The 26,252-nt window shown below is 38.4% G+C and overlaps 1 long non-coding RNA gene across 3 annotated transcripts in view; it reads right to left on the reverse strand.

Moving 5' to 3' along the window:
- The window catches only part of LOC143677801 (uncharacterized), a 177,802-nt gene that overhangs the window by 139,697 nt on the left and 11,853 nt on the right, over window positions 1-26,252 (reverse strand). For all 3 annotated transcript variants that reach the window (XR_013172890.1, XR_013172892.1, XR_013172891.1), the window contains exon 2: window positions 11,111-11,227. This is a non-coding gene — a long non-coding RNA (uncharacterized LOC143677801). The remainder of the gene's footprint in view (window positions 1-11,110; window positions 11,228-26,252) is intronic.

The following is a 26,252-nucleotide window of genomic DNA, read 5'->3' on the forward strand; positions in this document are numbered from 1 at the left end:
ACTGCAGCCTTCTTAGGACAATGCCCCCCGCCCTGGGCCTGGTCTCCTGGACCCCAGGCTTCCTCCATATACTTGTCCTTTTCCTTCTTAGCCTTGTTCCCCACTGGTAACGTGAAAAGCTAAACTATTGTTAATTTATTATTGGTGATAATTTTTTCTTAGATTGTCTCAGGTAGTATGAGAGGTTTTCCTGAACCAATGCCTTAATCCAAAGCAGTAGCCTCAATGATGAGAATTTCAGGCACCATGGCAAGTCAGTAGCCAGTCTGGATCCCTTCCCTATTGAGTCTGCCAAGTCACTCCACATTTACAAATAGCTACAGCACTTGTCACCTTGCAATATAATTACCTGTTTATGTTTCCTGTTTAATCATTCAACTGGCCCAATTGATTTTATCTCCAAAACCTCTCTAGACCTTATTGCTTCTTCACATACTGTGCACATCCCCATCATTCTTTCTCTCTACTGTTTCAATAGCACCATAATAGTTATCTCTACATTTCACTATTCACCCAGCTCCATATCTTTCAGAAACACTTCCTTGCTTAACAACTTTGATAAACCCATCTACTTTCACTCCATTCACATCAACAAAGTTCAATTTCCTTAGGTTGATATGCACAGTCCTTAATTATCTGAGCCTAAACTACAAATCTACCCTCACCTTCCATCATAATCTATCCTCTATAAATCAAAAATGACTTGATATTTCCCCATTATGCTATGCATCTTCATGCTTCTGTACCTTTGCTCATGCTGTTCCCTCGGCCTAGTATTCCTTTTGCCTATTATTTTCTTGTTATGACAAAGCCAAGGCAAATATTACTTTGCATTAATATAGTCAACACATATTTATTAGGCACCTAATTTATGTACTAAGCACTCGTGATCTAAAGCTCTGTAGTAAATTAAGTATACAAGGTCCCTGTCTTCAGGGGCTTACATTCTCTGTCACCTGTATCAGTAAGGGTCCAGTCAGGAGAATTCACACCAAGTATCTGAACAGAGAGAATTTAATTGAAATAATTGTTAATTAGGTATAAAGTTGCTAACTAAGTAACTAAAAGGGCAAAAAGAGAAGACAAAAGTGTCATGGAGGTAGAAAATGCGGAAGCAGCTATCATTCCTAAGGCAGGGGGGAAAAGGGGAAAAAACAGAATTATTAAAATTTAGAAAGTTACAGGAATGACCCTGTGGAGCTGGAACTCACACATCTGAGGATGGTGTGCTGCTTGGCTGATGCTGATGTCTCCAAGCTCAAAGGGTTACTCATAATCTGTTGACCCAGGCTATTGGGAGAGGACACTGACTGGTTGGTGCTGGTGTCTCAGGGTGAGTGTGGAAGGCACGGTGAGGCTGGCTGTTCAAGTATTGGGAAAACTGCAATCTGGATTCAGGTGCTTCGAGGGAAAGGAACTTCCACTTCCAGAGTGAAGAAGCAGGAACAATCACAAGAACCATAAGCACAAAGGAAGCCTACAGGAAGCACTGGAAAGAACAAGTCCCTGCTCCCTCCTCCAGTTTTGCATCTCCCTCTAGTGCCCCCTACTGGCAGAGCAGGCAAAGAGTCTCAGCTCCACCATCATAAAGCCAGTTATAGATAGAAGGTATAGAGCTGAAAGACTCTTAACTGGCTGAGAGACACTTAGCTGGCAGAATGCATCTCTTGACAGCTACATTCTTCCTTATTCTCTGCTCTTTATACAGCTCTATGACAGCACTTCTCTTGTATAACACATTTGCATTTAACTTTTTGTTTCCCTAAATAGAATGAAGTTCTTTAAGGGTAGGGACTGTGTGTAACATCCTTATTTCCCCAGTGCCTGAAATATTGTAGGTGCTCCATGTTTGTTGAGTAAGCACAAGAAAAAGTTAAGTCTTTGAACAGTCAGGCGACTACTTATTTTCTCTGTGTAAGAAGGGACTAAATCTTGTTGTCATGCAGAAGTACAAAAATATGCTCATTTAAAACAATAACGATGTCAAAACATGGAATTCATAGCACCATGAACATGAGACCAAAATATTTCAGCAAACAAAGACATGTGGGTCTCAGTTTTTCCCTCACTTATACCTGTGAATTCTTAGATGCATTTGTGAGTTGCATCAGTTTCCTGGAATATTGCAAAAATTGTAGACTTACTTTTTCTAGCACTTCTGGAACTATTTAAAGCACAGGACAATTACTCTTCCCACAATTTTATCAATACATTTAATTTTTATAGAAACAATTCAGTGATTTGCATTTAAGGCTGGCAAACTCTTTTCCCTAAAGCAAATATTTCCAATTTTTTATCTTAAGTACATTCAACAAAATTTGCGACTGCCAATTATATGGGTTTTCCTTTTATAGTGCATTAGGGTTCTCCAAAACTGACAGCATGTGTGTGTGTGTGTGTGTGTGTGTGTTATGTGTGTGTGTCTAAATATTAGGGGATTTATTATAGAAATTGGTTCACCCAACTGTGAGGACTGGCAAGTCTACCAATTTTATCCGGTACTGCAGGCCCGAAACTTGATGAAAGTGAAGTTAAAATCCCCAGGAGAAGCTGACTGGCTGAAGTAGAGATTAAATTCTTGTTTATGAGTGCTCAAAACCTCAATTCTCACTCTAAGGCCTCCAATTGATTGGAGGAGACTCCTATCATTGCTGAAGGCAATCTTCCATTGATTGTAGATGCAATCAGCCATAGATGAAATCATCCGACTAATTATTTAAATCCATCTATGAAATACTCTCACAGTAACAATCAGACTAGTGTTTGCTTGACAAAAACAACTAGACACCATAACCTAGCCAAATCAGCACAAGAAATTAACCATCATACCTAGTTTTCCTAACATCCCACTGTGATGTATACTCTTTACCTTCCGAGAGCTACAGACATCAGCAGTGGTCATTAGCCAATTCAAATTCAGGAGGGCCTCTCTCCTAAAAGATTTTTCTAAATGCATGTAACTCTATCCCTTTACTGCCCAACAGAACATCTGTCCTGTCCTATGGAGATCTTTCTTCTCCAACCAATCCAGAGAGCATTATTCACATTGTATTCCATTACTACTTATTGCTTTCTGTAATATTACATATCATTTGCTTATTCCTTTGTATCCATTGGCATTTTATTAACTTCCCTTGAATTATGATCATTTAATTGGCTTAAAGTAGAAAGGAAATCAACCAAACAGTAGTCTGAAGATGTAAAGAAGATGGCAAGGAGCATTGACAGAGGAAGATACTTGGTGAATTAAAATAACATAACGGCTATTGATTTGGGCAACCAAGTCCTTAGAGTTGAGCAACTAAATCCAAAGTTGGTTAATATGCTGTCTCGCAACACAAACCATGTCCATGCCTTGCCTCATTTGAGGCTCAGCCTTCTTGAGATTCCAACCCAAGGTTTACAAAGCTGTGGTTAGAAAAGGTAGCATGACTATCTGGCAGTGATGAGGACAAGTGGAGCAGCCCAGGGCTGATGTTCTTTATACTGATGACTGTCTATAATCACAACCATCATGGCATTACTCCCAACTGATGAGCAAAGGGATCAACAGGAACATCAGCAGGGACCAGCAGTCCCCTTGGGAAGCCAGGCAGTGGACCAGTCTCCCTTCCCCAGGCAGACTAGCTGAGCCCAGAGTTTACAAGTGTTAAGTATCCACACTGGACAAGAGATGAGGCAAATGAGTGAGGTGGCTGGGAGGAAAGCAACCAGGAGTGCTGTGAAAACTGTAGAAATCATGTTCTAACAAAAGGAGTCAGCCACCTCTCAACTTACCCAGTTATCACCATATAGCATTATGGCCAGTACCTTTCAATTTTCTCAGCAAACTTAGAAACCAAGATTTTTAGATGAAGTCACAGTTTTTCAACGTTATCAAAAATGTTACATTTTTTAAAACTATTTGAATCAAATTAGATATGCCTTTGGTTATGGTTAGGCAGTGTGCAATCCCTGACTTCCTTACTTTCATTTGATTTTTTCTTTTAAATTTCTCTTTCACTCCCCCTTCAGCCTCCAGCCCTTTCCCTTGGCTTTCTTTTTTGCCTTCTCCATTGTTACAACTCACATCATCCTAATTTCTTCAGCCCAAGCTCCTGCCTCCTCCTTTAAGGCCATCTCTTATCAAAATTCCATTATAAGGATTTTATTAAAAGATCCAACCTCCCCAAATCAAACAAACCAATTTATGAAAAATCAAAATGAGTAAAACTTTTAAACTTTACATTAAAAGGCACCTAGTAGACTCCTCTGTCCCCTATAGGCACTTACAAGTATTAATATTTCAAAGGCTCATACTTAAATTGAATTTATTTTTGTATTCTTATTTGATATTGCCTCATACATATGCTGTCTTTTGTCTTTAAGTTCTTGGTGTGAAGAGCCTTGCCACCTTGCTCTGTTCAACCACTCTCTTTCCCTCAGGCTTCCAGCTCCTACATACAAACATAGAACTGTTAATATTTCAGACCCTCTTCTGAGTTAGTCGGCCATGCCACCACTGTAGTACCCTTTGACCTCCTGGGGATTCCAACCCTGTTGGAGGAAACATGCCCATAACTGGAAGCTCTCGGTGGGATTTTTGCAGATACCTATTCAGCATCTCAATAATCTGACTCTCCAACTATACTAAGGCATGTTTATCCCTCATTTCCTGGGTTGGAACACATTTTGTGTCATTGCACAGGACCAAGAAGTCCTAACCAGGGCCAAATTTGTGTCTAGAGAAAGTAGACAGTTGCCTATATAGTGAGATTTACCCCAAAAAAATTAAATACAATAAAAACTAAAAACTTCCCCATACGGCAGGCCACAGTGGCTCAGCAGGCAGAGGTCTTGCCTGCCATGACGGAGACCCGGGTTTGATTCCCAGTGCCTGACCATGCAAAAAAAAAAAAAAATTCCCCACCTGTTCACGGATATCGAACTCTCAGGCCAAGTTTTTCATTCCACCAATGAGATGGAGTCCATGCCCTTAGGAAAAGCATCCACAAACTTTAATCGGTACTGAGGTAATGATTAGATGTCAGGCACTTTCCTCAAAGCACAGTTCGCCAGTGAGAGAAAGACAGGACAACAAAGCAGGTAGGAGTTACCCCTACCCCACCCCCACCCCTAAGGAAGGTGCAAGGAATCACAGGTGGGAGCTGAGGCAGTGACTGCACTATTTTACCTGGAGCTATTCCCCATCCTGATCCCACTTTGCTCCTTCTTCAATCCTAGAGCGGTCAGTATTTTTGCTTGCCAACATAGAGGAGTGAGAATTTGGAGAAATCCATTAATAATTCCTCTTGTCATTAAGACAAGATCAAAACTCTAACCCACCCCCAACTCCCACCTTACCCACCATCCCAGCATTCACAACATTTCCACTAATAACTTCTGGAGACTGGTAAATTCTGCTAGTTTGTCATGCCAGTAATTCCTGAAACTAAAGACTTGAGGCAAGTCCTTTCTCATTTCACTGGAATCTCACTTCCCTGGTCCAAATGAGATACAGCCCGGAGAGCAAACTCCCATGTTGGGTATAATTCTTTGGGTGAAATGTTTAGAAGAGCCCTTCCAACACACAGCAGCAATTTCCATGCAAATTCATGCCTGTGGGGGAAAATGCAATTGGCCTGACAATGGTACTGATGTGGCATCCCCTTCCCACTCCAAAAGGGTGTGGAAACCTGACTTGAAGATAGAGATCTATCTGTTTGTTCAGCTTTTCTCCCTGCAAGTGTGCCAAGCATAAACAATTTCTCTATTTCCAGCGCTGCCCGCTCCACATTGCTGCTCAACGGCAAGAGCTGCATGGAAATGAGACGTTGTGTTCCCCTCCTTTCCAATGGGACTGACAGAACGAAGGCAGCATTTTTATCAGAAAGAAAAAAAAAACAGGACATTCATGGTTTTGTGAAACAAAAGAAGTTAGTTAATAATGTGGGGTTTATAAAGAAAATTCAGCAGCAGCAGCATCCACTGAATTTAATTAATTCCAGATGATCAAAGGGCTTCGACCCACCCACCTCAATTCCTACAGGCTGTGGCCACCCTGAGACAGTGGCGGATGTAGAAGTGGAAAGAGTGCAGGACCAGGAGGTTGTTCCAGTTTCAACCACTATCAAGATGAATTGGGGCAAACTGCAGTAAAATGGATGGTGTTGAACTAGCTCAAGTTCAAACTGAGGCACAGGTAGTTGTGTCCTAGTGCAAGAAAGCTTTTCCAATCTTTAACTTCCACATGTAATCTATTCTCAAATGAATCTGCCTCATACCACACAGTTTTTTCCCTCTATTTTTTCTTTTCCTACTTTGCAAGTATACCCTCCATTCACCACAGTCACACTAAGGTACACTTCACACTCCTGGGGTGTGAAAACCTCCACAGCTTCCTCCTAAGGGAGAGAGTCCTTCAAGGGAGAAGCAAGAAAGGTTTAGAGAGAGATTCTGAAGCGAGGTGAAAAACTCATGACAACCCTCTTTTCCTTTCTCCTCCATTCCTTCCTTTCATCCTTCATTTCTTAGAATTAGAATTCAGAAGCAAGGTTAGTTGGAACTAACACATTTATCGAATTAAAAAGTGAAATAAGGGCAGTACGACAGTGGCTCAGTAGCAGAGTTCTCGCCGGCTATGCCGGAGGCCTGGGTTCGATTACCAGTGCCTGCCCATACAAAAAAGAAAAAGAAATGAAATAAGATGTTTTTCTGAAAGAAAGTAACTCCAATTTGTAGAATGGTTTTGACAATAAGGGCTAGCTTTGCCAATTAATTAATATGAGGGACACTCTCCATAAATTTAATGAGGTAAATCTGCAGCTCCAAACTTCGTATGAAAATATATTTTAATCATAGATATGATATTCAGTATATCATTTAATATGTACTTTGCAACTATGTAAATTTACAAAACATTTTACGTGTCAACTCAAGAAAAAGTCTTTCAAAATTATTTCATGGACCACATGAGTAAAAGGTTTGAAACCAAAAGTCTAGTTAATTCTTTCCAGGTCAAACTGCATGTGAAATGTCTTGCTCTTTTCTCTTTCTCCCTCTGTCAGCACCCAGCCCTATCCCCTACTCTCCTAACCTTGCCCTATCACTTTCTCCATCATGGGATTTGAGAGGAGCCAGTTATTATTCGTAACATTCAGTGAAACAGTTTGAGTTCTACAGGAAAAGAAATACACTCCAAAGACCCAGAAAAGTAGATGGAGAAGCTGTGGGGGCCAGGCATAAAATCCCCAAAGCACCTCACAAATGTCATGCCCGTCTTACAGAGGAGGGTACTAGAGCAAACAGATTACCTTAGCTTTCTCAGGGAAAAAAATATCCTGGTTTTGTTCCTAGTTACCCAAAGATTGATTTATTATTTCCTCTCTTCTCATAAGAAATAGCTAAAATACTCATAAAACTCAAACACAATATCAACTTTTTTTAACTTTTTTTTTGCAATATATTCTACTGATATAATTCTCTTTTGTGTTTTCAATGACCACTCTTGTATGAGAAAATCAGAAGGAAAAATATAGATAGATGATGATAAAATAGATAGACAGATGATATAGATATATAGCTCTCCCACTCCCCTTGTTTGAGTTATAGAAAACCAGGGTGGAGAGCATCTCTATCGTTACTAACAGCCCTCAGAACAGCAGAGAAAATGCACAAGACACAGCTGATTCTTGCTCAAGAAAAAATAAATTGAATCTTTTTTGTGCCACGGTCTTCTTTGGTAGTCTGGCGAATCCTATGGGCCCCTTCTCAGAATACGTAAAACAAATACATAGGATTGCAAAGGGAGCTAATTATCTTGAAATATTGTTATCAAAATACTTTTAAAAGCAAATTTGTGATATAATAATTTATGTGCTTTTTTATTAACATAATAAATAGCAAGTAGCAGTGGCAGGAATAGTAATTACCATAATTTTGAAGTAGTGAAGAATGTAAATGGCATTTTTTAAAATCTTCAATAACTGCAAAGTTATATGAAAATATCTGTGATTTGGTGATGGATGCATAGACACTGCTGATATTTCTGGGGTTGTTTATATACATAATTAAGGGAATTATTAAATTTCAGCTCGAATTTTGTGAAAATAAAAACAAGTTTTTTCCCCACCAAAATTTATTGGTCTCCTACTCCAGACAAATTGTGACTCAGGCAAGATTTGGGAGGCTTTCCCATCTTTCCTTTATACCGCTCTTTCCTCTTCTGGTGGCTCTTCCTTTCCGAAGCACCTGCCCTCTGGTAGCTCCAGTCAGGTGATGTGACGGCTCATTAATAGTACCACCATTCTCTGAGCGTCAACCATTTTGCACACACTGTCTGTAACCCTTTAACAACCCTCCAAGGCAGGGTATTATTACACTTTTTTATGAAGGAAGCAACAGAAGCTCAGAGAGGTTAAATAACTTGCCCAAGTTAACAAAGCAGAAGATTTAGTATTTGAACTCAGGTCCGTACAGCTCAAAGCTTATTCCCATTTCCCCTATACTATACTGTATCATTCTGGCATGGTGAAATTTTTCATTTTAACAGAGTTTCTAAAAATCAAATACCAACAAGAAATAGATTTATAATGGCATTTCAGGGATCATCAGAGGTAGAGCTATTTGATAGTAAGGAATTATCAGACACCTCTCAAATCTTGCTATACAACTCACTGCTTCAACCACCACTCCACTTCTGCAGAGAAGCTAAAGAGCTGGACCACACCACAGAAATGTCTCCATAGTCCCTCTGATGTCTGCATGAATTATAAAGAGTATGACTGAATAGAGTTCTTCTATGCTTTTGAAGGAAAAAAGGAGACCAGAACCAGGACATTTACTGACCAGCTTCCATTCCAGGCAGTGTTCTAGATGTATTCTGGAACATGATTTTTTTAATTCCTCCAATATAGTAAAGAAATTATTATCCCTATCTTATAAATGACAAACTGAGTGCAAAAATGATGAGAGAAAATGGAATGTGACAGAATCTTCCCATTTGTATAGTTTCACAATAGCTGCCTGCTGTTATAAGTAAATTTCCCAAACTCACTGGGCAGAAGATGCAGGAGATCAAAAACACACTTTCACAAACTGGAGGCAATGTCTTTCCATTAGACCGTGAACTCCCCAAAGGAAGGGAGCACATCTTTGGCAGGTCTATACTTATGAGCCTCTGAAGGAAGGTCTTACACAGAAAGCTCACAGTGTTTATTTAACTGAACTAAGGCAATGTTGGCCCATGAACTTCCTCTGTAACTCCTCCAGAGCATCCAGGACATTTCTCTGCAACTAGAGAACACCCAATTATTCTATCAGCTTGATTTTCCAGGCCATAAACTTTCTAGACAGTGCTGTATTCATTAATCATCAAAATGATGCACATCTTTATCTCTTCCTCTATTCTTCTCTCTTACCCAGCTTCTTGCTGTTTTAAAAGAAAACTGGTAAGTATCATATCCACTGCACCCACTGGATGACAGAGCCTATTTGGCTTATACTAGTATTTGTCAAGTTCAAATATGTGGTATTCTATTGAATACAATAGAAAATAAAATAGATGGTAATGGATTATCGCTAACACATCTTTCATACTATAGATTTTTTTTTTCCTTTTTTTTTGGGGGGGGGGGGCAGCCTCTGGGAATCGAATCCTGGTCTCCAGCTCAGCAGGTAAGAATTTTTGCCAGAGCCACTAATGCACTGCCCCTATAGACATTACTTTTTAAAAATCTATACTACCCACTTTACATGGGACATGACTCCCAGGGGTGTAAACCTCCCTGGCAATGTGGGACAGAAATCCTGGGATGAGCTGGGACTTGACATCAAGGGATTAAGGAAACCTTCTCGACCACAAGGGGGAAGAGAGAAACAGACAAAATAAAGTATGAGTGGCTGAGAAATTTCAAATAGAGTTGAGAGGTTATCCAGGAGGTTATTCTTATGCATTATATAGATATCCCCTTTTAGTTTATGATGTATTAGAGTGGCCAAAGGGAAGTACCTGAAACTGTAGAGTTGTGTTCTAGTAGCCATGTTTCTTGAAGATGATTGTATAATGATACAGCTTTTACAGTGTGACTGTGTGATTGTGAAAACCTTGTGTCTGATGCTCCTTTTGTCTACAGTATGGACAAATGAGTAAAAAAATATGAATAAAAATAAACAAATAATAGGGAGAACAAAGGTTAAAAAATAAATTGAATAGATTGAAATACTAGTGGTCAACAAGAAGGAGGGGTAAGTGGTATGGCATGTACGAGTTTTTTCTTTTTTATTTTTTTTTGCTGGAGAGATGCAAATGTCAAAAAAAAAAAAAAAGATCATGGGGCAGGCCACGGTAGCAGGCGAGTCATGGTGGCTCAGTGGCAGAGTTCTCTCCTGCCATGCCAGAGACCCAGGTTTGATTCCTGGTGCCTGCCCATGCAAAAAAAAAAAAATCATGATGATGAAAGCACAACCATGTGGTGATATTGTGATCCACTGATTGCACACCATGTATAGAATGTTTATATGTCAAGAATGTTTGTTTGTGTGTTTGTTTCCTAAGGTTTACAATTAAAATATTTTTTAAAAAAATGAAACTGAAAAAAAAGAATACTAAAAAAAATCTGTACTAGTCTCTGGATACATTTTCTCCAGTCTTCCTTGTCTAGTATTAATACTAAGAAACTATTTTTAACAAAGTATTTAAGTACCTACTATGAGCTTTGTACTACACTAAGTATAAAAAGTGGTGAAGAGATTAATGCATATGTCAAATTAAAATACAATACAATAAATGCCAAGCAGCAGTATAAATACAACCCTATGATGAGCAGAAAAATAATGCATTCATGAAGTGCTTCATACTCTTAAATTGCTTTCACACATACCATCCCATGTTTTTCTCAAGACCACCCTTCTTTCCGCTAGGATCGGCTGGATGATTCATCTATTCCACATGCTGTTGATAGAAGTCACTCAGCTGTATTCAGCTGGCAGATGGACTCAGTCACAAGTTAAGACACTATAGGGTGAGTTATGGCTGATGGCTATAAGGCTGGACTTAGCTGGACTGTCAACCAGAGCACCAATATGTGACCTTTCTAATATGCCAACCTCTCGTGGTAGTCAGACTTCTTACCTGGAGGTTCAGGGCTCAAGAATGATGAGGCAGAAGTTGCATGGTCTTTTTTTTTTACCTAGTCTCAGATGCGAGGCTCACTTCTATCAGTCTCTATCGGTCAAAGCACTCACAAGCCTGTCAAAGAATTCAAAGCCATATTTTGAAAAAGGCATACAAATTTAGAGAGTCACCAATACCACCCTAACTTCTGACACCAACTACAAGTTCAGAGGCCCTCAAGACCACCCTCAGGATCAGTAATTTGCTGGAAAGACTCATGGAACTTACTAAAAGCTGTTATACTCACAATAACAATTAACAATTAATTACAGTGAAAGGATAAAGATTAAAATCAGCCAAGGGGAGATAGGGCAGGTCCAGGACTGTTCCAAGCATGAAGCTTCTAGTTATCTTCTGCCAGTGAAATAATGGACAGTGCTCACAACAGTGTGTGACAAATACACAGGGAGTTTTGCTAACCTGGGAAGCTCACAGGAGGCCAGATGTCCAGAATTTTCACAGGGGCTTGCCAAAATGATTGACCTTAGTTTCCAGCCTCTCTAGAGGTCAAATTAATTTTGTGTGGCTCAAGCCCCCAGTAAAAATCACACTGTTAGCAGAGATGATCTGGTGTGATCTAAAGTCCCCAGATAAACAAAGACATTCTTATCAGACTAGACCCTCCAAGGGTTTGAAGTTTATCTCCCTGGAGCCAAGGGCAAAGATTAGATCTCTTTTTGGGCAAGGTTAATTCTTTACTGCAGAAGTCACCTATGGGTTTCTTTTATCAACTTATAATTCCCCTTCTTGACCAAAGGTAGCCAAGAGAATCGTCTCTGCTCCAATTCTGTCAAATACCTCTTCTTAAGTCACCCAAGTTTTCTGCTTGATCTGTACATTCTGCATGATCTTGTCTCATTCAGTGTTGTGCTAAATGGTCACTTCCTGCATCAGAACCCTTATTACAAAAGGTTCTCAGCCTTTTCTATGGTTGTGTCAGGTATACACTAAGGGATCGAGTCTTTATTAATTTTCTTTAAAAGTGCTGCTGGGTTATTTAGTGTGAGGAATGGCTTCTTTCTCCATTGGTGCTACTTTGACACTATTTGGTCTCTGGGGTACTGCCTCTGCTTCCTTGTAGGTATGTCAGGTCTGCACTGATCTCTCTTAACGTAAATTTTATATCTTATGTCTTAAAATAGGGTCTTCACCTGCCCTAATAGAATGATTTTTGCTTTTAGGAGTACACTTGAGACTGAATTGCAAAATGGGTAAGAGTACAAGCTTTGGGGTAAGAAAGATCTGGACTTCTTATCTTAGCCCATCATTTGCCATATGATCTTATCCAAATTGCGTAATATCACTAAGTCTTGGTGTCCTAGTCCATAGAATGGAAACAAAGATAAATATTTCATATAGCTGTTGAATGGATTACAGGGATTTGTGTAGACAAAGCAATTACCACATTGCCTGATACTTAGTAAATGCCCATAAGTGCTGGGTAGAGGAGGAGAAGGAGGACTACTAGTAGTAGCCATGGTGTTTAACAATATTTAATTGTTAAAGGGCTATAATGGCATAAACTACTAATGAAAATGCAAATGATTATTTATAGCCTCAAACTTCTCTCTGTAATTATAAAAACTGAACATAAAAAAGTATGGGTATGGATATGGCTACACATCTAACATATAATATATATCAACTCAAAAAATTTATACATTTTCTTTTTCATCAGACATATTTTATTACTTATATTTCTTAAATGTCCACATGGGAATTTTCAGTCAGTCATTTACACCAGCTTTTCAAGTAATTTTTGCTAAGATGATCTTCCTGTCTTAGAAAAGCATTCAAATGCAATGGTTATATTCACCAGATCAAAAGAACACAGCATGATAATAATGTCCCTAGTGCACCATAAAGAAGCGTGTCAATATTTAAGATGGCTGGATTTATTCCAAGGACTGAGCGACAGTCTGCCTATCACCAGCCCAGCTTCAAAAATATAGTTCTTGGCTCCAGTTTGCAGTTCAGTGCATGTGATCAGTGCAGATACAAGATGAATAAATCTTAAAGATACTGAACTAAGTTATTTCCCAACACAAGAATACAAGGGACAAGACAATCTTGATTAGTTGGTGCTCAGACTAGCATTTCATCTTGGACTAGCTGACATGAAGGTTAATGTTATTGACTCCCTCTTTGAATCTTCTTTAGAGAAAAGCAATATTCCACTTTGAATTGGTTATTATCACAACACCCTTCCCACAGTTAAGATCTGTCAATATTCCTTCATCTGGAAGATCCTTAAGGTCTAAGGTTTTATTGGCCCTGACATGAAATAATCTGTATCTCAATTCACATGCAATTCACTTCACTCACACAGTTCAATCTTCTAAACAAGGGAGAATTCTCCCAACAGGGACTATATTTACCTGCCATTCAAATCCACAGCTGTATAAAGGAAACAGAGTGAATGATAGGGTTACGAGCTTTTAAGCAGCTCAGAAAATTTCTCAATAGGCAGCACAGGACTGGAGGAAACACTGAAAATTCCTTTCCAATAGCTTGGTATAAGTACAGTATGCAAACTTTAAGCAAAACAGAGTAAGAAATTGGCACAGTCACATTATAGTGCTGTAGGCTGAAGAAAACACCAAAGTAATACAAAAGATTCCCATTCCAGTATTTCAAAAGTATCCTTCCACTGCTTATTCCTTCTACAAGCTACCATTCACATCATTTCACTTTTTTTTTTTATATAGCCCATGGTTTAACTTAGGGTTCCCTGTTAATGTTGTTTCATGGATTTTTTTTTTCTAGTACCATATATATACAACTTAACATTTCACCCTTTTAGTGACATTCAAATATATAATTCAGTGCTGTTACATTCACAATGTTGTACTCTCATCACATCTTTTTCTACAAGCTACCATTAACACCATTTTACTCTTAACCTTCATTATTCAGAGCACAGAGAACAAATTGTTAACTTCTCCACAGATCTGTAATGTAAGCACTATGTTAGGGGGAAATCTAGCTCCCAAGCAGGTTCTTCCGTTAGGTACAGAATTCCCTCAAGTCTTCTGTGTTGTTTCTTACAAAAAAGATTTGAAATAGTTTGCAGCCAACTGCTCTGTCTCTCATTTTGCTCAGAGTAATGGAAACGTATGGTAATTATCACTGGAACTGAGTTGACCGTAAATTGATAAAATCCTTCCAAATGTTGGAAAACTGACCTCATCTTTCTCAGAATGTTTTTCCTCTCTTCACTTCTGGCCTCCAGAGTCTTAGACACAAACTATTCAGTAAGGTTTAAATAAAGAACCTACAGTATTTATGATGTTCTTAGACCATAAATATTGTTTCAGCAAGGGATTAGGCTCCTGGAAATGGACTTTCAGTTTCTCTCAAGTATGTTTCAAGGAAGAACACTGCGAATCTGGGAACATCACCTTCTTTACAGAAAACACGTGTTTTATGCCCCTGAACCTGATAAAGACCTAGGTGTCAATTACTAAATTAGAAATGAGCAGGAGACTAATTAATAGAAACTATATTTGAATCCAACTTTGGATTTATGTAAGATTTGGAAATTGTACTCCGCAGCAGAGGCAAGTGTATAGAAAGTAAAGCCAGTGTAAGACATCCTTAGACTAATATTTGTCACTGTAACTTTCCCCTAGGTCAGGTGCTGAGCTTTGCATATTCCAAAGTCAAAAGAGGAGCCATGGTTCAAATGACATGTAAATAAACAGTGGAGAAAAATACCCAGTTGCTAGGAATCATAACACAATTGCAGTTAGAGTTACAGAATTATAACTCAATCCAACAAATCTGAAAATGAAATGCCAAAATCAAAGAACCACTCAGTGGCATCATATTTTTACCTGAGTAATTGATATTACGGAAAATCAAGTTGTAGACGATGTATTTGTGACAATAGCAGACTCAGATTCATGTTTATTATGTGGGTTTTCAAATACTTCAAAAGGTGCCAGCATGTGCTCAATGAAAGCCAAAAAAGAAAAATAAATATTAAAAGCATCTTCCCCAAATTTGACCTAATATTCCAGAGATAAAAGTCATTTAGCTTAATGGTTGTTTGACTGTGTGAGTTACTGAATACTGGTTTTAGGTGTTTTTCTTGCAAGTGAGAATGCACTTTTACCCATGCATACATTTTACAGCATCTCATAACACTGATAGGTTGTAAACAAAATAGTTGTGCTGTGTGATCTCAAAGCTAGGATGACCCTTGGAGATTATCTAGCTTTTCAAAGTGGCTTTTACACACACAATCAGGTGAGTCTCCAACAACTCTAAAAGGGAGATGGGACAGATGTTACTAACTCACAAGAATATCTGTTCAAAGTGGTTGTGGGACGTGCCCAGACTCACCAAATTCACCCACAAGCCAGAGCCTGGACCTTGTACTCCACACTCTCTACATCCTCTTTTCCATTTCCATTTCACTTCCACATCACCTCTGACATACTTTGCTCAAACAATTTAAAATCTGGATCACAGTTTGCCTCTGTCTCCAATATTTGGCCAACATTCTCACAACAGCATCATCCATCCACGTTGATAATCACAAAATTGCTCAACAGCCCCCATTTTAAATGCCACTACACTTTAGCCACAACTTGGATTGTCTCATCTCTAGGAACTTCTCTAAAGTTTCTCTTAATCTCGAAAGGTTCTTTAAAGAGAACATTTAAAGGTTCTTTAAACCTCTAAAATCTCTAGTTATTCCTTCCTTTCTGACACAATCTCCTCACTTTTTCCCCCCCGCCCCGACATATCTACTCGATCATCATCAAGCTGTCAAAAAACACTGAATGAGAACCTCCTACACCAAGGCCCAGCCCTCACTGAATTTCCTCTCCCAGCCTAGTTCACGCCTTGACAGCTGGTCAGTTAGCTCCTCCCCATACACCAGACAATTGAAAATCTCAGTGATCTAAGACAATGGATGGTGGTTTCAACTTGCATCCCAAAATCCTTCAATTATTTGATCTTCCATCACTCCCATCCCCAAATTGGAGTTGCTTTATCACATTCTCTACCACCAGACTGCCCTGTTCTCCTCAATAATATCATAAAATTATGAGTAAGTCTACCACAAATTCAAATTATCTGACTTGATCTAAGACCGTTAAATTACACAAAAGCCTCAGAGAGAATCAAAACAGGCAATGCTTTAAAGATGCAAATTTTAGTTTAAAAGACGACAGCATCTTCTTATTTCTTATCTTCTTCACCTAACCAGCAGCAGGTAAGTAATAAGCTCAGATATTCCAAATATGATGGCTTTAAAAACATCTGGGGAGATGTTTAAAAACACAGAATCCCATGCTCTGCTTCAGACCTACAGAATTAGACCTCTGAGAGGTGTATTTCCTAAAGCTCCCCTGGAGGTTCTAATGCAGCCAATCCACTGAGTAACATTAGCACCTGATGGGCTATGTTACTGGCTGGACTTTTCCACAGGACACCATAAAAAGGACTTCTTCAGTGGGGGGTGGGGGATATGAAGGCCTGGGTTGGATGGCCCTTGTGATCTACCGTCATAGTTTATTTCCTCTTCTATCTTTCCCCTCTACCTGAAACTGAGCTGGCTAATGTTGCCTCATGCTTATATTCCTTCTCTGTCCCACATATGAAGCAACTTGGTAACAAACCCGCCCCCCAAACCCCATCCAGATCAGCTATTGTCAGTCCAGGACTCCAACTATGCAGTCTAGAAGTGGCAGCTATGGAGGCCGGGCTGGTCTGAAATCTGTTATGCACCCCAGAAAAGTATATGTTATTTTAACCCAATCTCGTGGGGGCAGACGTATTGCTGGTGGGAGATGTGACCTTGTCCGTTCAAGGTGGGTCTTAATCCACCTGCTGGAGTCCTTTAATTAAGAAAGCAGAGAGAGTTTAGAGAAACTAATGAAAGAATACTCCAGGAGAAGCCAAAGGACCCATAGGAGCTGAGACAGCCCCAAGAGAGAAGGGCCAGCTGACATCACCATGAGCCTTCCCATGTGACAGAGGAAACCCAGATGCCATCAACGTTTCTTCAGTGAAGGTATGTCGATGCCTTAGGACATTTTTATGGCCTTAGAACTGTAAATTTGTAACCAAATAAACCCTTTTTGAAAAAGCCAACCCATTTTTGATATACTGCATTCCAACAGCTTTAGCAAACTGAAACAGAGGCAGACATGAATCCTGCTCATTCCACTCCACCAACTAATATGGACTGACTGCTTACTTTTTATGCTTCACTGCTCTCTTGCTTCATTTTTAATGGTTTTATGTTGACTAAATTGAATGAATCCTTCTTCATGTCTGCCCTTATAAAAGAAGTAAAAGCAACATGGACATCACATCTTTGCTGGACTAAATACTTAAATACATTTGCTGCTTGCTACAGTTGGCCTCAGTGGACTCTACCAAGTGCAGTTTCTATTACTGTGCTTGAAATGTCTTTATGGTCAGTGAAAAGATCAAGCATTACCTTCAGTGATGGTAAAATCCAAATAGCCAATTCCAGTAACATCCCTGAATATGAGTCATACTTCTAGTCAGTTGATTTATAATAAATCTCCTTCACATGTATCTTGAAATAAAGCAGAACTTTAAGGATTTCTTTAGGTTCCCTAATAAAGCTTTCTTCTTCATATTTTACAGTTGCCAAATTATACAAATTTATAATTGTCTTCATTTACTGTGGCTATGATTGACCACACAGAACTTAAAAAGTTATCTGCAGTTTTAGTGATGTGTTCCCAATTTCATATACACAAAAAAAATAGGTCAAACTCTGCTGTCTCTTCTTGGCCTTTTCATTAAATTGCAAAAGGTCTCATACAGGTCGGCATAGCTGGTAGCTCCTTGCTTTCATTTCTATAACAATCTTCCTTACTGTTAATACCAGTTATGGCAAGAACAATAATAATTATGTCTACATTTCTTCCCAAGAGGACAAAGGTCTGAGCCCTGGGTACTGGCATGTATGAAAATACAGAACAAATGCTGTGTATCTTTTTTTTTTTTTTTAACATTTTGAATGTCTTAAACATTTTTCCTGTAGTTACTGTGGAAGTTGCTAACAATTACCAGTTTCTAAAGGCAAGTGTGTGATAAAAAAAAAACTAAATTCAAATTGCCTTCTCTCCTTTCATTCTTTTAACAGACCATCCTCACAGTTTTAGCATTTTAAGTCTCGCATGCATATATCACAAACCACAATCTTTTGAAATTGAATAGAGAAATATTTCAGTTTTCTTCTTAAGGAACAATGAAGGCCAGAATTTATGCAGGAGTTTTTCCTAACAGGGGAGATACCTAGACAAGATGGCCATGACTTGTCTAGAAGTGAGCTACGTCTCTGAGGAAAAGATGAGTTTTGGGCCCATAATCCTGACAATTCTCACATGGAACCATTCATCCTTCCTCTTGCCTTCAGTCTTTTGGAATTGTGAGTTATCTTCAAGTCATCTGGCTTTGATTTGTTGGTTATTTCTTTCTAGGCACCATACCTACCAATATAGAAGTAGCCATAAGATGAAAGGGTCAGGAGGTGAGAATAAGTTCTTCTGAAGCATGGAAAGAGGAAAAAATAACTCCCATTTAGCCAAGATTTTATTTTTATTCAATTCAATTTATTAAATATTTATGGAACATTCACGGTCCTAGACTAAATTCCCTTAAAAATTAGGGTAGTGTAAATGATGGAAAAAGGGAACTGAGACAGGTAAGGTTGAGAAGCAAATATACAGAGTTGCCTTATTAAATTAACCAGTTCACAAAGAGACATGGCCACGTAGGACAGGCTAGACAGAAAGCTTTACCACGGAATACTTCATAGAGGGGCGGAAAAGAGAAGCTTTCTACCAGCTCCCTTTCATCTCCTATATCCTGGGTCTATACAAAATCAGTTGTTATCACAGCATCTAGAGTGGACAAAGAAGTCCAAAATTCTGGAGAAACAGGTGAAGTCCAGCTATTCTGAGGTAGCACATATGAGGTGTCTGATATGTTCATATGCAAGGAGCTGTCTGGTATACTACTTTCTAGTCAAACATGACTATCAAAATTATAATTTATATATGATTAAATATATCTTACCTATAATTTCAAATCACTACTATGAGTAAACACCTTCTGGAATAGACACTACAGCACATAAACACTAATTGGTGTCATCTTCAGATATTGACATTATTAATTATTAGATATTAATATCTCATTCTTACTCAATGCATAGGGTTGGGTGACTTCCTGTGCTTTGCTTTATGGAAACATGGCATAGGCATAAGAAAGAAAAACCCTGGCCAGTCTACTTAATTAGCCATGTAGTATTCTCAGAAGAAAGCATTTCCTTGACCACTTGCCTTAGTGGTGCTAAAATACCATAAAGATCCTGAAATGCAGAAGGCCAGCCTTTCCAGAACATCAACTAGTTCCATCCCTCTATCCCATATTACTGACAGCCCCTTCCAATATGAAAAAGTTATAATGGCCATAGCCCAAATACCCCTAAAGAGTGGGAGAAAGATCAAAAGTGATGGTGAAGTTATATAGAGAAGGACAGATTTAACAAATGAGTATGAGTGCTGAATCATCATACTGATATTTCTTTTAGCCTCCAGTACCTTAGAGCAGCTAGAAATAAAAAACTAAAATTGTGGAATTATAACACATAGCAAACCGTGAAATCTGTTCTACAACTAATTCTTGCAAAGTACTTTGAAATTTATGGCTTTTATGTATATATGTTATTTAAAAGAGAAGGAGGAGTATAACAGAGAAGATAGGATTTAACAAATGAGTATGACTGCTGTATCTTTATTTTGATATTTCTGTTGGTCTTCAGTGTCTTGGAGCAGCTAGAAGAAAAAACAAAAAATTGTGGAACTGTAACTCATACCAAACTTTAAAATCTGCTCTATAACTACTTGTTAAAATGTACTAGGAAATTTATTGCTTTTTTGCATATATATTTCACAACAAAAAAAAAGTTTAAAAATGCCATAAAGAAAAATCTGGAAGCCACATTTCAAACTTAGAAAGTGACCCATATCTTCCATGACTGATCTGAGTTTACCTGAATAAAATTTTGACATTTTTAACTCATTTATTCACAAGTTTTTCCCCTCCTGTCTAATCAAGACTTTGGAGGTAAAATAAAATTTGTCATCTTCAACACCTTAACAGTAATTATTTCTTAAATATGCCAGCTACTAAATAATCTTAAACATATTGATATGAACAAATTTAGCCTTTCAGGAATGTCAATAATGCAGGGTGTTGAAAACAGATGGTAATTCATATTCTAAAACTTTAACTTATGTGTGAGACTAAAACAAAAAAAATGTTTATTTGGTAGAAAATTTATATTTTGACTAGCACATTTCCTAATATATCTTATTTGGACAGCTTAATTGAACACCATAAGTACATGGAACCTTGAGTAGGGCATGAGATTTTGTAGGTTTGTCCAGAGTGATGCCTCAATAAATCCCAGAAGGATTTGAACAGTGAATAAAAAAGTATTGGCAAAGCCCCCTTGGGGGAATGGTGAGAGTGGGGAGAAATTCAGTTTCCCCAAGTTGAATTCTTGATATTCTCACAAGCAGTGTGGACAACCAAAGCTATAGGCTGAGCCCCCAGTCTTGGGGTTTGTTCATATGAAACTTAGCCCCGCAAAGGATAGGTCAAGTCTACTTAAAATTTAGGCCTAAGAGTCACCCCCAAGAGAGCCTCTTTTGTTGCTCAGATGTGGCCCCTCTCTCCAGCCAACATGACGAGCAGTCTCAACACCCTCCCCCTCTCTGCGTGGGACATGACTCCCAGGGGTGTGGATCTTCCTGGAAACGTGGGGACAGAGATCCTGGAATGAGCTGAGACTCAGCATCAAGGGATTGAGAAAAACCCTAGAATGAGCTGAAAATTAACATCAAGGGATTGAGAGAACCTTCTCGACCAAAGGGGGAAGAGTGAAATGAGACTAAGCGTCAATGGCTGAGAGATTCCAAACAGAGTTGAGAGGTTATCCTGGAGGTTATTCTTATGCATTAAGTAGATATCACCTTGTTGTTCAAGATGTAGTGGAGAGGCTGGAGGGAACTGCCTGAAAATGTAGAGCTGTGTTCCAGTAGCCATGTTTCTTGATGATGATTGAACAATGATATAGCTTTCACAATGAGACTCTGTGAATGTGAAAACCTTGTGTCTGATGCTCCTTTTAGCTACTATATCAACAGAAGAGTAGAACATATGGAATAAAAATAAATAATAGGGGGAACAAATGTTAAAATAAATTTAGTTTGAAATGCTAGCGGTAAATGAAAGCGAGGGGTAAGGGGTATGGTATGTATAATCTTTTTCTTTCTCTGTTATCATTTTATTTCTTTTTCTGTTGTCTTTTTATTTCTTTTTCTAAATCGATGCAAATGTTCTAAGAAATGATGAATATGCAACTATGTGATGATATTAAGAATAACTGATTGTATATGTAGAATGGAATGATATCTTAATGTTTTGTTAATTTTTTTCAATTAATAAAAAAGTTTAAAAAAAAGAATATAGAGAGGGATTAACAAGAAAATTTCACAGTATATATGTGTTTTTGCAATCTTTAACATGTTCATATTTTTTTTATCTCATACTAGAAACATAGTCCTAAGTTCTTTTTAAATCTCTGCATTGCTGAAACTATTAAATTAAACTTTCTTTTGCTCACTGTCCTATCAGAAAAAAATTACTTAGCAAGTATTTATTAGTCAAATATTCTCTGAAATTCACTATTAATAAATAGATATTGAAAAGTATCCATTTACTTCAGCTATGGAAATTTAAAATCCATTCCCAATGTTGTCAGTTAACCATTCTTCTTCAAAGCCTTCTCCACCCAATAAAAGATTTAAAATAATACTATCTAAATATTAAAACACCATTAACATAAAGGTTTTTATTCATCTTTTCTGAATTCTATTTTCAAGTACAAAGTCTAAAAATGGATATAACACTGCTAAACTTCAAAACAGAATGTACCAACTAATGCATGCTTAGAAAGCTCTTAAAGGATACCAATTCTATTACATCTATATGTTCAGCAGCATGATTATATGTATTTGGTAGCCTATAGCTGTCTTGAAAATCTTGTAGAAATACGACTGTAACCTGAATTTCCCAGGTTTTACTCCCCAACATGGGAATAAAAACAGAATCAAACTAATAATTAGAACCCAGATTCTGTTATCTCTTGCCTCCACTCAGCAAGGACCTCAACAACCTATAACAGTTTCTCGAGTTCTTTTAGAAGTCTAGGTACTTTGTGAAGTCAGGTGCTTCAGGAATTCAGATATGCTCATGACTAATCCACATCTTGCAAGGCATCTGTTACCACTCTCTCTTAGACAACAGCCAGACACTTCCACTTCACCAGGCCCTGACGCAAGACTATGAAGGTGCCTGATGAAAGCCCAAAATTAACAAACACTGACATTACACTCTATTAAAAGGTTCAAAAGCAGTAATGTCTATATACCTATGTCATAAAGACCTCTAGATTTCATTTGTGCTTTGATTTTTATAGCCAACTTGCTCCTCACAGGAACCAGACCTCTAGTCAGGTGTGCCTGGCTCCTCATTTCTTTAAAATGAATTACCTCCTTGGAGGCTCCCCAGTCCCCCACATCTTTACAAATATTCTTCTTTAGGTGCTGTGCCAGGAGTCTAAACAGACACAAACACACATATTTAAATCTACCTCAGGCTCAAGGTGAGAGCCTCCATACATAGCAATCACATATACTAGAAGTTGAAACAAAGTGCTAATTTTTAAACAAAAAATGCATTTTTTTAATTTCTTCTTGTCATGGAAGAATGTTTATGTGTCATCTTGGCCAGGTGGTAGTGCCCAGTTTCTGATTGGAAAAGCGCTGGCCTGTCTGCTGCTATGAGGACATTTCATGGACTTAAATCATGACCACACTGGCTACATCCACAGCTGACTACATTTGCAATCAGCTGAGGGGAGTGTCTTCTGCAAATGAATGACACTTAATCTAATCACCAGAAAGCTTTTAAGGAGGATTCAGAATAGATAGTCACTCTTCCTGCTTTAGCAAGACAGCTTCAACTGAGAGTTCATTGAGGACCTTCATTGGAGCTGCCAGCTCATGGCCTGCCCTATAGATCTTGGATTCTTACATCCCCATGGTTGTCCAGCCAGCCTCTCCCGACAGTCTGTTGAGGACTTTCATTGGAGCTGCCAGCTCACGGCCTGCCCTACAGATCTAAGACTCTTACATCCCCATGGTTGTCCAGGCTGCCTCTCCTAAGAGTTCATTAAAGACCTTCATTGGAGCTACCAGAAGGCAGCCTGCCTAACAGACCTGGGATGGACTCTACATCCCCATGGTTACATGAGACACTTCTATAAATTTTATATTTGCAGATATCTCCTGCTGATTCTGTTTCTCTAGAGAACCCTAGCTAATACACCTCTAGGAAAGTTTTCTTTGGTTAATATTTCAGGTTTATTATTTTGAAAGAAATCATATTTTTTTTAATATTTTTATTGACAAATCTTAACATACATACATTCCATACCTGGTATACAATTAATGGCTTCCAACATCATCACATAGTTGTGTATTCATCAACATGATCATTTTTTAGAACATTCACATCACTCCAGAAAAAGGAATAAAAAGAAAAAATACATACCATACTCCTTACCCCTCTCTCTCATCCACGACTAGTATTTCCATATACCCAATTTATTTTACCTCTTTTCCCCCTATTATTTATTTTTATCCATATTTTTTTACTCATCTGTCTATACACTGGATAAAAAGAGCATCAGACACAGGTTTTCACAATCACACAGTCACACTGTAAAAGTTATAACTTTATACTGTCATCTTCAATAATCAAGGCTACTTGGAACACAGCTCAACAGTTTCAATACTTCCCTCCAGCCACTCCAATACAATATAAAGGGATAAAGGGATAAACTAAAAAGTGGTATCTATATAATGCATAAGAATACCTTCAGGGCAACCTCTCAACTCTATTTGAAATCTCTCAGCCACTGAAACTTTATTTAACCTCATTTCTCTCTTTCCCCTTTGGTCAAGAAGGCTATCTCAATTCCTTGATGCTGGGTTCTGGCTCATCCCAGGAGTTCTGTCCTACGTCACCAGAGAAATTTACACCCCTGGTAGTTATATCCCACATAGGAGGAAGGGCAGTGACTTCACCGGCCAGGATGACTTAGAGAGGCCACATCTGAGCAATAAAATAGGTTCTCTGGGGGTGACTCTTAGGCCTAATTTTAAGTAGGCTTAGTCTATCCTATGCAGGAATAAGTTTCACAGGGGAGAACCTCTAGATCAAGAGCTCAGCCTATTGATTTGGTTGTCCCCACTGCTTGCAAGAATATCAGAAATTCTCCAAATGGGGAAGTTGAATATTTCCTCCTTTCTCTCAGTCCCACAAAAAGACTTCACAAATACTTCCTGAGAAATAAAATTTTTTATTAGAGCAAGTCATTAGATTTTTTTTTCCCGTTGCTAAATATTTTGCCAAAATAATTTGACATGAATCTCTAAAATTCCCATTTGCTCACACTTACAGAAAAAATGAGTATTTAAGCCATGCATAATGAGTCACTGACAATAAAAAAGTATTTGCAAAGTCCCCTTCAGGGAATGGTGAGAATGGGGAAAAATTCAACTTCCCCAAGTTGAATTCTTGATATTCTCACAAGCAGTGTGGACAACCAAAGCTATAGGCTGAGCCTCCAGTCTTGGGGGCTGTCCATATGAAACCTAACCCCACAAAGGATAGGTCAAGCCTACCTAAAATTAGGCCTAACAGTCACCCCCAAGAGAACCTCTTTTGTTGCTCAGATGTGGCCTCTGTCTCCAGCCAACACAGCAAGCAAACACACCACTCTCCCTCTGTCTACAAGGACATGACTCCCAGGGGTGTGGACCTCCCTGGCAATGTGGGACAGAAATCCTAGAATGACCTGAGACTCAGCATCAAAGGATTGAGAAAAACCCTAGAATGAACTGAGACCCAGCATCAAGGGATTGAGAAAACATTCTCTACCAAAAGGGGGAAGAATGAAATGAGACAAAGTGTCAATAGCTGAAAGATTCCAAACAGAGTGGAGAGGTTATCCTGGAGGTTATTCTTACGCATTAAGTAGATATCACCTTGTTATTCGATATGTAATGGAGAGGCTGGAGGGAACTGCCTGAAAATGTAGAGCTGTGTTCCAGTAGCCATGTCTCTTGAAGATGATTGCATAATGATACGGCTTGCACAACGTGACTGTATGATTATGAAAACCTTGTATCTGATGCTCCTTTTATCTACCTTGTCAACAGACGAGTAGAACATACGGAATAAAAATAAATAATAGGGGGAACAAATGCTTAAATAAATTTAGTTCGAAATGCTAGTGATCAATGAAAGGGAGGGGTAAGGGGTATGGTATGTATAAACTTTTTTTCTGTTTTCGTTTTATTTCTTTTTCTGAATAGATGCAAATGTTCCAAGAAATGATCATGATGATGAATATGCAACTATGTGATGATATTGTGAATTACTGATTATATATGTAGAATGGAATGATCAAAATACGAATGTTTGCGTTTGTTTGGTGTTTTTTGGTATTTAAAAAAATAAAATAAAATAATTTTTAAAAATGAGCCACTGATATTTAATGGTGTCATAAATGGTTTGCAAAATATTTTAACCCATTGATATCCCTCTTTGCCCTTACAAAGAATGAAGGAAGACTGCTTTTTCTAAGATTAGTAAGTCACATACACAAGAGTTCTAGTAATTCTCTCCTCTGTTTCACCTAATTTTCCCCTAGCTGAATGCAAATGCAAGAAAAAAATTGATAATGGGTCTCAGGAGAGGTGTTTTTCTCCGCTGATCTCTTCATTTCTAGGCACTTATAGCCCCTGCACTACAGTTTTTCCATTGGTTTCCATTCTTGGCAATGGCAGACAGCCTTTCCATTCCATAATTCATTTGAAGACCAAGAGTTCTAAATATGATACCAATTCTTCCTTTATCACCTCACTTCCTTAGTTGCTCTTTGATTCTGGATGAATATGGTTGG

The sequence above is a fragment of the Tamandua tetradactyla genome, chromosome 3 (genome assembly GCF_023851605.1).
Source record: "Tamandua tetradactyla isolate mTamTet1 chromosome 3, mTamTet1.pri, whole genome shotgun sequence".
Taxonomy (NCBI): domain Eukaryota; kingdom Metazoa; phylum Chordata; class Mammalia; order Pilosa; family Myrmecophagidae; genus Tamandua; species Tamandua tetradactyla.